We start from the raw sequence: 10,624 nt of genomic DNA, 5'->3' as shown, positions 1-10,624 counted from the left end.
GAGTCCTGCACCTACAGGGCCTGGCTTTAAGACAGGAGCTGGAGGCCAAGGAAGCGTCATCCATCCGTCCTGGGCCAGAAATTCCAGGAAAGCTTAACCTAATGGTGCCATGAGGTCTTTGTCTGACCCCCGGACACCCCCACCTGATGAGCCAGCTGCCCTCTTTCTTCTTTCCCAGGGGCTCTGCCAGGACCTGCCCCAGATGGCCTCCAACCCTGCTGTCCTACGCAAGCCCATGATGTCAGAGTTTATCCCTCCTTTTTTTTTTTTTCCTTTCAAAAATAAAAGACAGATAGGGTTGACAGAGAGCCTCAATAGATAGGCTCAGTTCCCTGGGGGGACAACTGTTCCCCGTGTGGCTTTTAACAGGCAGGTGAGGGAGCAGAAGTCAAGGCCTAATTCCTGAGAAAGTGAGCAGAGAGGTAATGGCAAGGGCTTTTCTGAGCCGAAGATGGTTCAGCATCCTGACCTTCGGCGTGGAGTATGCACCAGATGTTTGCAGAGGTCCTGGAGGCTGGGCTTGCCTTGGTTAGGCTCTGGTAAAATGTTGATCACATGGAGCTTTTCCAAATAGGGAGCCACTCCTTGCTGTTCTGGGGGGTCCCTACAGTGAGACCACCTTCTTGATGTTTACCTGGGGCAGACTGTCTACTCTCTGGTCTTGGAGATCATGTTTCCGATTTGTTGGAGTCTATAGTCTTCAAGGAAGGAGGCTTCTCCGTGTGGATAGGAGGGTCCCCAAGTGTCTTACAGAAGCCTCTGAACTTGGCATCTTCACAGAAGGGATTATGGGATCGGTTTGTCAGGATCCAGGGCCACCAGTCAGCTCAGGGAACCCCATCTCTGGGTTTCCCAAGCCTGAGAGCCCTCTGCAGATTTCTGCCCCAGGAGTGTGTGATCATCAATTACTTTCTGGGGAGCAGTTAGTGTGAATGACCGGAAAACACTAGCAAGAGACAGACACGACCGAGCCAGATGCTAACGAGGATTGGAGGAACATACTTCTCTCACTCTGGGCTCCCCAGGGATTGGAAAATACTTTTAAGCCCAACCCCCACCACCCTGAAAAAGCCAAAACCCATAAATTTTTTTTCTAAGATTTTATTTATTTATTTGAGGAGGGGTAGGGGCAGAGAGAATCTCAAGCAGACTCTCTACTGAGCATAGAGCCCAACTCAGGGCTCAATCCCACAGCCCTGAGATTATGACCTGAGCTGAAATCAAGAGTTAGACCTAACCAACTGAACCATCCAGGCGCCCCCCACAAATTGGTTGGAACCCACCCTTTTGCCTGTGTGAATTGTTTCTGGGCCCAATGTGCAAAATCATGCAACAAACCTTTCCTCCTGGATTGCCCAGTAGGGTCCCTTTGTCTCAATGCAGGCTGAACAAGGAGAAGTTTCCTCCCCCCACCCCTAAATGAGAGCTGCTTTGCTTCATGGGTGAAATAATTTAAGAGGGGAGGCTCTAGCATAGAGTAGGGGTTCAGAGCTTCCACTCAAACAGCTGATGCAGGATCTTGGGCTCCAAGGAGGTGGTAAGGAGGGGAGGCAGTCTCTATGTGCAATGGACAGATATCAGTGGTTTTGTGCTGCCTAGCTTCTCAGCCCCCCTGGAGAAGCTGAAATGCCAAATGTTTGCCTGACCAGCCCTGCAGACTGTGCATGGGTGTGTGACCTGGACTCCCTAGTTTTTTTTGTTTTTTTGTTTTTTTTAAGATTGTATTTATTTATCAGAGAGAGAGAGAGAGAGACAAGCAGGGGGAACACTAGGCAGAGGGAGGATGCGGGACTTGGTCCCAGGACCCTGGGATCATGATCTGAGCCAAAGACAGATGCTTAACCAACTGAGCCACCCAGTCGCCCCAGGACTCCCTAGTTTTTGTTGTTTGTTTGTTTAAAGAAGGAGAGAGAGACAGAGAGAGGAGCGGCAGAGGGAGAGGGAGAATCTTAAGCAGGCTCCACACCTAGTGCGGATGTGAGGGTGAGGACATCTGGGGGCATCTGGCCTTTGTCATGCACCTTCAGAGATGGATAGAAGAAGGGGACAACGTGTAGAGAAGCACAACTAGGAGGGACTTGAGTAGTTCCTCTATGGAAATAGCAGAGCAAGTCATCAGGACAATGTTAGAAGGTTGGGTCCAGGCTGACTGTGCTGGCCATGTTGTCTTGAAAAATCATGCTGTAAATTATTCTGTGGGATGATTAAAAATATCACCCTGACTCTATAGAATTAGACAGTTCTGGATCCTAGTTCACAGCCTGGTGGGGGAGAGTTCCCTTCAGTAAAACGAATGTGACATATGCTCATATGTATTACTAAATGAAGCAAATATTTCTAACTTCAGCACCTTCTTACCCCATTAAATCCAAATGTGTTTCTCAGGCAGAATAGGTTTCACGGAGCTAAGAGAAACACAGTGTGGTGAGTGATGTGTTATGAGCAAATCCGGAAAGCGGGCGGTAAGCGGGCCAGGAGTGGAGGGTAGAAGGCCTGGGAGACAGGGCGCCTGGTTTCAGAGAAGCACGCCCAGATCGAGCAACCCAGGCAGTGAGGTCCAGCCCCTTCCCTCTACCCTTGGAGGGAATTTGAACTCAGAGGGATTGAGCATCATACTCTGAACATCCCGGCCCCATAGCTCCAGGTGTGGGACCCTGCCTGGATCTTGGCCATGCCACTTCCTGCTTGTCCCTTGAGCTTTCATCTTGCATGGACTGCAGGGCAGTAGCACGGTGGTCAGACTAGGGTGGTGTGGTTGCTACTGCTCACCGAGAACCTTCTGGAAGTTAGCCTCATGGAGAAGGATGTGTGACCGTTGGGACTGGTTTCTGAGCCCTGCGGAGGCAGGAGAGCCTCCAAGCCAGGCTTGTTTCTGGCAGAAGAGCCTGGCAGGCTCAGAAACGATGTGGGATGGCCCGGGGAATCTTCTGGTGTGATGGCCCTGCTGAGTGCCAGGGCTCTCCCTGGGCCTGTTGGTCCCCACAGACTTCTCCTCTGGCTCCACACAGTCAGCGGGGGCCCGCCCAGCCTCTGAGTCCCACAGCCCCTCAGCATGTCGCTGTCACAGCCTTGATGTCACCATCTGCCTGCTTCTTGAGGAATGCCTACGTCCACCCGAGTCACTCCCGCTTCTTGCACACTGCTTGCCCCTCAGTAGGTGCTTAATAAATGCACAGGGATTTCAGGCCAGCACTGTGCTAGGCCTTGGGGGAGGGGGGACAGCAGGGACAGAGCTAGCCTCTGCCCTCACGGTGGCAAAGACGCTGGCAAAGCCACCAGCAGCCCTGCTCTGCGGACGGGCCATCTGATCTGCCCCCAGCCGCACACCGGGCTCAACAGGCCGCTCAGGCCTCCAGGGTGAGCTGGCCGAGCTCCAGCGAGTCACGGGGCTCGGGCTCGGCGCCCCTGCTCCCCGCGAGAACATCTGCTGAGCGAACAGCTGTCTCCACCCGAGGCTGAGCGGCCTCCCTTGGGAGCGTGGTGTGCAGTCGGGCAGAGAAACAGACACAGCTCGTCTGCCCCTCGTGGCCATTTTCTCGGGGGGGGGGGGCTGCTCAGAGTTCTGGGGCCTTTGTCACATCTGTCAGCGGCCATTTCTCTGGGACCACACTGTCCCCCCTTCCCATTCTTTTCTTCTTTAATTTCTGGGGGGTCTGGAAAGGGTCGGGCCGGATGGGTTGGGAGCACTGTGGTCACAGGGCTGGGAGACGGAAAGCTCCAGTGTCCGGAAACCAGCCCTCTCGGGTGGCCAGCCTGAGTCAGGCGGTCCGAGCCGGAATTGGCGGGATGGGGTTCGATAGTGCCAGGGGTGACACAAGGAAAGGGGTGCTTGTCCTCTTCTCTGTCGTCCCCGAGACAAAGGCCACGGGGACTCACCTTGGGTTCCCAGCAGCAGGAGGCCTGGCACGCAGGCGTCCCTCGTGGATGAGACTGAGTGCGGGAACCAGCTGTCACGCACCTGAGAAACGGTCCCTCACACCCGCTGGGCAGACAGAGCCTCCATTTCTGCGTCCGGGTGGGGATCCTCCCCTCCCCCGGCATCTCCTCGGGCTGCCCCCCCAACCTGGGAGGCAGCGAGGGGCTCAGGGGTGCTGCTGAGTCTGGAACCGAGACAGAAACAAGACAGTGGCTCAGACGGGGGCGGGGCCTGGAGTCCAGGCGGGATCTGCGCGGTGCCCCATGGCTGAGCAGTTCCCAGAGCAAGGCGAGGCGGGCACAGGGGCAGGGCTGGGGGGGGGAGAGCCCCGTCAAGCCCGCCAGACTTGTGCTGAGCTCACACGATTCTCTGTTCCGTGTGGCACCGCAGAGCAGGAGTCGGGGCGGCTCGGTGTCTCTTGGAGGCACAGGGCAGAGGCAGGAGGCTGGGAAAAGAGCTGCCCCTGGCAGTTATCTGACCCCAGGCGGTCTTGCCCAGCACTATGAGCTCATGGGCACAAGCGCAGAGCTGGGTGGTGACAGGAAAGGAATGGCAAATGTTCTCTGGAGACCTGGAGGCGTGGGGCTTTCACATGAGCTCATGCGATCAGATGCTCCCCGGGCCTCGCCGGGCCAGGACCCTGCGGGCAGCTGTGTCCCACAGGAGGGGCTCCTGCTGGGGGCCCTGCCAACCTCTGCCCTCCGCACACATGCTCTCACTTGCTTGGAAACCTCGGGCTGGGGCTAGGAAGCTAGCCTCAAGATGGCCCAGGCAGTGTCGAGCTTAATGTGGGCGGAGTGACGAACGTTCTTTTTTTGTAATCAACTTTGTGCGTGAGTGGTGTATAGAATATTGACCCAGTGTTACAGTGCAAGGTCAACAGAAATGTCAAACCAACATCAAAATGTTTAAATGCCTCCACCAATATAACACGATCTGCCTATTACTTTTCTAAGTTTTCAGATCGCCCAAAATTTGTGCCTAGGTGGAATCTAAGGGTACACAGTGTCTTGTGATCGACTTTTTTAATGTAATGTAATTTTGTATAACTTTCCCCATGGATCTGCATAGTCTGTAACATAATCACAGTCAGGATTTGGGCTGTTTAAGTACTGTGTATATATACAAATTACACAGGAAAAAGCATCTCCATGCAAATAGAATTCTTATTCCTCCCTCCCTCCCCCCATCCCTCCCTCTCTCCCTTCTTTCCTTCCTTCCTTCCTTCCTTCCTTCCTTCCTTCCTTCCTTCCTTCCTTCCTTCCTTCCTTCCTTCCTTCCTTCCTTCCTTCTTTCCTTCTGCCTCTACCCTCCCTTCTCTCTCTCCCTGCCTCTCTTTCCCTCTTTCTTTCTTTTCTTTCTTCAATCAGAGGAATTGCCAGTTGGAGGATTTGATGATGGGAGCTCTCTGTGGTTTGGCAGCTCTGGGCCAGTGGTACATATTGACTGAGTGACTTCTCTTCTCACTCCTCTGCTAATCCTGCAGCTTTGTATTTGCCCAAGAGCCCCCAAGTGGCTTTAAGTCATCTTCCTCTAATTTCTAAGGGCTTTCAAAAATACTTTTATCAGCTTGTTAAATATCTTGATATTATTATGTTTCATAGATACCATGAAGTGTTCTCCACTCCATTGCTTTTCTTTGTGTTTATATACAGATGCTTACAAATTTAAAAAATGTATTCTAGTCTCATAGCCTCCCATACTTTTCTTTAATTACATGCTTGGACAGTTCCTTCACTCAGAGCTTTCTCCCTGGGGCCATCTGTTCCAGAGATCCCCCACTGCATCCCTAGCACCCAGCCTGGAAAAATCCACTGCAGAGACTAAAAGTCCGTACCATGAAGTGGCTTCGATTCTTGTGGATTGGGTTTTTTTTACCTACATCAGGCAGGAAAACAGATAAGAAACTGAGCTTAGAGAGTTAAGTATTTGAGTAAGCACCTCGGGTGGGACTGAAACCCAGAGGTCTGTCTGCTCTGAAACACTTTGTCCTGACACCCATGTGTCAGTAGATTGAGTGAGCTATGTTTTTCTATTCTGTTGTGGGTTTTTTGTTTTTTTTTTAATGGCTATGTGTGTGTATTCATGTGAAAATTTAACTTTAACCTGTCTGGAATGTTCTGTGGTAAATGGTATGAATAAGGATTTGTTATTTATGTGACCTTATTATCCATTTCCCATATGAATATAGAGATAAGTATTTCTTTCATCATTTTAAAGTTTTCACTTGATTTGTTACATATTACATTAAAATACATTTGTTCTATATAGCCCATATATATATTTGTTCATATCTGTTCCACCATAAAGTTTTGCCAACTGCTATGTATGTTCTATAGACTGGTAGGTATTCTCCTGGTTTTGCCCTAAAATTAAAAAAAAAATTCTTCAACGGTTTTTTTCCCATATAAATGTTATTATTACTTTATAAACTTCTATAAGATTAATTTCAAGTTTAATTGGTTGCATTTTACTTTGATTTGAACTTTTCTTATGGATTTTTATTTTATTTTTTATTTCAAGTTTTTATTTAAATTCTAGTTAACATATATGGTAAAATTGGTTTCAGGTGTAGAATTTCTTATGAATTTTTAATTTGATTGCATTGTGGTCCGAGAATAGAACTTATATTTCTGGGATTTGGATTTTACTGGGATTTTCATTGTACTTGAATATATACATATATATGCATATTATATATGTGTGTGTATATATATATAACATATATATATATTTTTTAAGTAGGTTCCACCCTGGGCTTGGAGCCCAATGCAGGGCTTGAACTCACAACCCTGAGATCAAGACCTGTGCTGAGATCAAGAGCCAGATGCTTAACTGAGTGAACTACCCAGATGCCCCTGAATATATATTATTTTTATAAATATTTCATGGGAACTTAAAAATAAGTCTATTCTTTGTAAGGTACAGAGTATAATATGTAGCCCCCCCTCTTTATTCGATCAATGATGTTTCAGACCTCATTTGCCATTATTGTTTGCTTTGTCCCGCTTTGTCCCGCGTGGTAGCCCCTTCTCTGGGGGAATTCTCCTCCACTCCAGCCCTGTGGTTTCACTGGGGTATGCCAATCTCAATGACCTATTTCTTTGATCATAGACATGGGCACGTGGTTCAGATCTCACCAGGCCCAGGCCCCTGAATCTGTCAGTGCCAGAAACCCAACTCAAGCTATCAGGGACTTTACCATTTGCATAACTGGGAAGTCCAGGGAGGGGGATGCTATTAGCTAATCACAACCAGGTATAGTGATTCAAATGAGAGCGAGCGCCTCTCTCCCATAACTCCTCTCTGCCTCTGTGTAGTGACTGTATTCTTTCCTACTGCAGGGGATCTCTCTCCACGTGTCAGGGAATGGAGGTGAGGAGGGAGACGCCCTCAGATTTCTCCCTCCAATGTCTAGACAGAATCTTACAGAAGGACCAACTGGTTCTGTTTCATTCGAGTCCCCAGTTGTGGTGGCCAGGAAGATGGTTTTTCATGGGTTGGCCAGTGTTAGTTCAAGTGCTCCTGTCTGGGACCTAGAGGTGGGGTATAGAGATTGGCAGCCTCAGAGAACCGCGGGGAACAAGGACAGAATGGGGCTCCAAAGGAAATTTAATAACTGTTACCAAAGGGAGAAGAGAAAGTGGTTCTGGGAATTGAAGAGCAATAATTGTCTGGAACAGGTTGCATCCCCCTGGCCCTACAATTGATTCAAGGATCGGCATGTGACCCAAGCCAAGCCCAGGGATTCTTTTTTTTCCTACCTGGAACTGACAGGAAAGAGATGTCTTTCCTGTTGTACGTAAGGTGGCCAGCCTAGAGCTGCTCTTGGGCATTGTCTCTGGGTTCTGTTGCTAAAGCCAGTTAAACCCAGGGAAGTACCTGTGGGGAGTCGACTTTTCCACAGAAAGCAATTGGTACCCTCCAGCTCAGAGGCTGGTGGAGGATCGACTTCCCTGGGGCCCATTCCCCTAAGCAGGCCCCAAGCATTGTAATACTTCTTTAAAAATATGAAAGTTTTTATTTTATTCTACCTTTAAAAATATGAAAACAGTTTTTTTTTTTTTCCTGAGTACTATATAACCTGCACTTCATTACCAAGTTAATGTGTCAAGATTTTTCATATTAAGATAAGGTCGACCGGAAAAGCCTTGAAATCTTTTTTCTTGTCCATTTCCTGAATCATTAGAAAAAGTGAATTATTACATGATCTCTTCAGAGAGCCTGGGCTTTGCTCTGCTGGGGGAATTAAGAGGAGGAACTGGTCCCATGTTCTGGATGGAGTAGCCAAGAGAGACGGTATCCCTCCTTTCAAGGCCAGATCAGGGGTAACAGGAGCATTGCTAAGTCAAAAGGTATCCATCTGTTAAGGCTTCTGATACTTATTGACAGACTTCTCTCCAAAAAGTTTGTAGTATTTACACTCTTCCCACCAGTATGTGAGAAGTAGCATGAGAACCCTCACCCCCACTGGGTGTTACAGTCTTTTTCACCTTTGTTCTTTTAGGAGGTGAGGAAAGACACCCCATGGGTTCTGTGGTGATGATGCTATGTGTGTGGTTTTCTTTTTCCTCCTACTTTTCTTTTCTTCTTCTTTTTTAATCTTCCCTTGGTTACCAGTGAGGTTGAGCGTCCTCTCATGAGGTCATTGGCCACTTGCAAATGTCAGTCAAATACCACGTCATCATATCCGTTCCATATTTGCCACTGGAGTATTCTTTTACTCCTAATTAGTTCGTGAGAGTTATTCATGCACTGGGAACGTTATCCCTTTGCTTCTCATGTGTCAAAATGTTGCTTCTTAGTTTCTGCTTTGACTTTTAATCCACGTGGATAGTAGCATATAGAAATTTCAAATTTTTATATAGTCAAACCCATCATCTTTAAATTTTATTGTCTTTTAAGCAGGCTCCATGTCCAGTGTAGAGCCCAATGTGGGGCTTGAACTCACAGCCCTGAGATCAAGACCTGAGCTGAGATCAACTGAGCCACCAAGGTGCCCCATAACCCATCATATTTTTTAATGGTTTTTTGCTTTGGTGTCATTTTTAGAAAGGCCTGCCCCTTCACTTCCCAAGATGAAATAAACATCGCCTATTTTCTTCCCCAGTACTTTTATGGAGTTTTGTATGTGTTGGTATATGTGTACATTTTTATAGCTGGAATTTACTAAGGTGTGAGGTAGAGAGCCAGCTTTATTTTTTTAACATGAAAAAATTTAAAGCAGGTGTTACCAATCACCACAATCATTAAAGCATTCTGTGGGTTGCTGTTGGGAGACATGAGTAACCAGCCTATCCAGAAAATGATATCAAGTTATTAAGATACAACTTAATGAGAAGGGAGGGCAGAATCCAATGGCTTTATCCTACCTGATCTTATCTCTGGTCAGTGACTCCCTTTCTAAATGAAACAGCTCGGATCAAGGAACTTGTAGGGTTAAGGCATCAACCCCAGATCTGTGTCAGGAACTGGGCTTCTCCCTGAGCACATGGGCCTCAGACCCTCACTGATTCTGCCCCTGGAGCCCAGGGTCACGGAGAGGGCAACAAACAGTCTTATGCACCTCACATCTCTTCACAGAGTGTTGAAGAATACAGGCGAGCTCTGGGTGGCCAAGTGAGAGAGTCCAGTGGCTCACAGAGGTCCGAACTTGGGTAACAGGGTGTGGATTTGCTCTGCGATGCTAAGGGGCAGGAAAGCCTACATTTTTCTATTTTTCGAAGTCAGATTAAACGTGGCTCAGTCTTCAGCTGCCTTATTGACAGGATGGTCAATTTCATGACTTTGGGGAGCCACCTCTCTGCCGAGGATTCCTCAAGAGTCCTGGGGGGCAGTGGGAGTCAGGTTCGTGGCAACTCAGAAGGTTTAACTGGGAGAATTTAGAGAAGACTACTTCCGTGGGGACACTATGATGGCACACATATGGTTGTGTCTTTCCCCCATGTCAGCTTTGTTCAATCATAAAGCAAGGTAAACATGACAGTAAAGCAGGTTCAGGATTCTGGGCTCAATGACATTTCACTGTGTGTTTAATGTGGCTTCTCACACGTCACACACTGCAAAGCACAGCCCAGAGTCGCACAACTGCCAAGATATAACAAGGGGTAGGAAGTGAACAAACCAAACGCTAAGTCAGGTGAGCGTGCAGTTGAGATGGGGCCCCTGTCCCATCTGGGTCAGCTCTTGGCACGTGCTGTTTATTATGTTCAAGCAGTGGAGGATCTCTGTTCTGTTCAGAGATCAATCAGGCAGAACCTGATGGGGTCAGACGTGAAAGGGTCAGCATCTAGAAAGTCTGACAGTTTGCTGCGAAAATCCTCCCATTTTAAAGGAGTTTAATCGGTCTTGGGCCTTGGCAGACCTTCTCTGGTTCTGCCGGGTATCAGTCCTGGGTGCCATCAGCCTGGGCTAGTTTCTGCGACATCTGGTCTTAGCTGCAACCCCCATGTCTGCTTGCATCACCGCCCAACACCAGCCGCTGCTGACACAAGTGACTCCATTTTGCTCTCTACAACTACCCACGAGATAAGGGGACTAAAGGGAGATTGAGAGCTGCGAGCATGAAAGATGGGCCTTTCAATAGTACTTTTAACTGCTGAAAGCAGCCACTGGCAGAACGTGGCCAAGCAGGGCAGAGAATAAGCAGAATGGATTTGGGGGGTGAGCAGGTAAATGGAGAATAACCAGCATGGGGCCTTATGGGAG

This window comes from Mirounga leonina, unplaced genomic scaffold (genome assembly GCF_011800145.1).
Source record: "Mirounga leonina isolate KUSES-001 unplaced genomic scaffold, KU_Mleo_1.0 Mir_151, whole genome shotgun sequence".
Taxonomy (NCBI): domain Eukaryota; kingdom Metazoa; phylum Chordata; class Mammalia; order Carnivora; family Phocidae; genus Mirounga; species Mirounga leonina.
Note: the sequence above shows the minus strand (reverse complement) of the source record.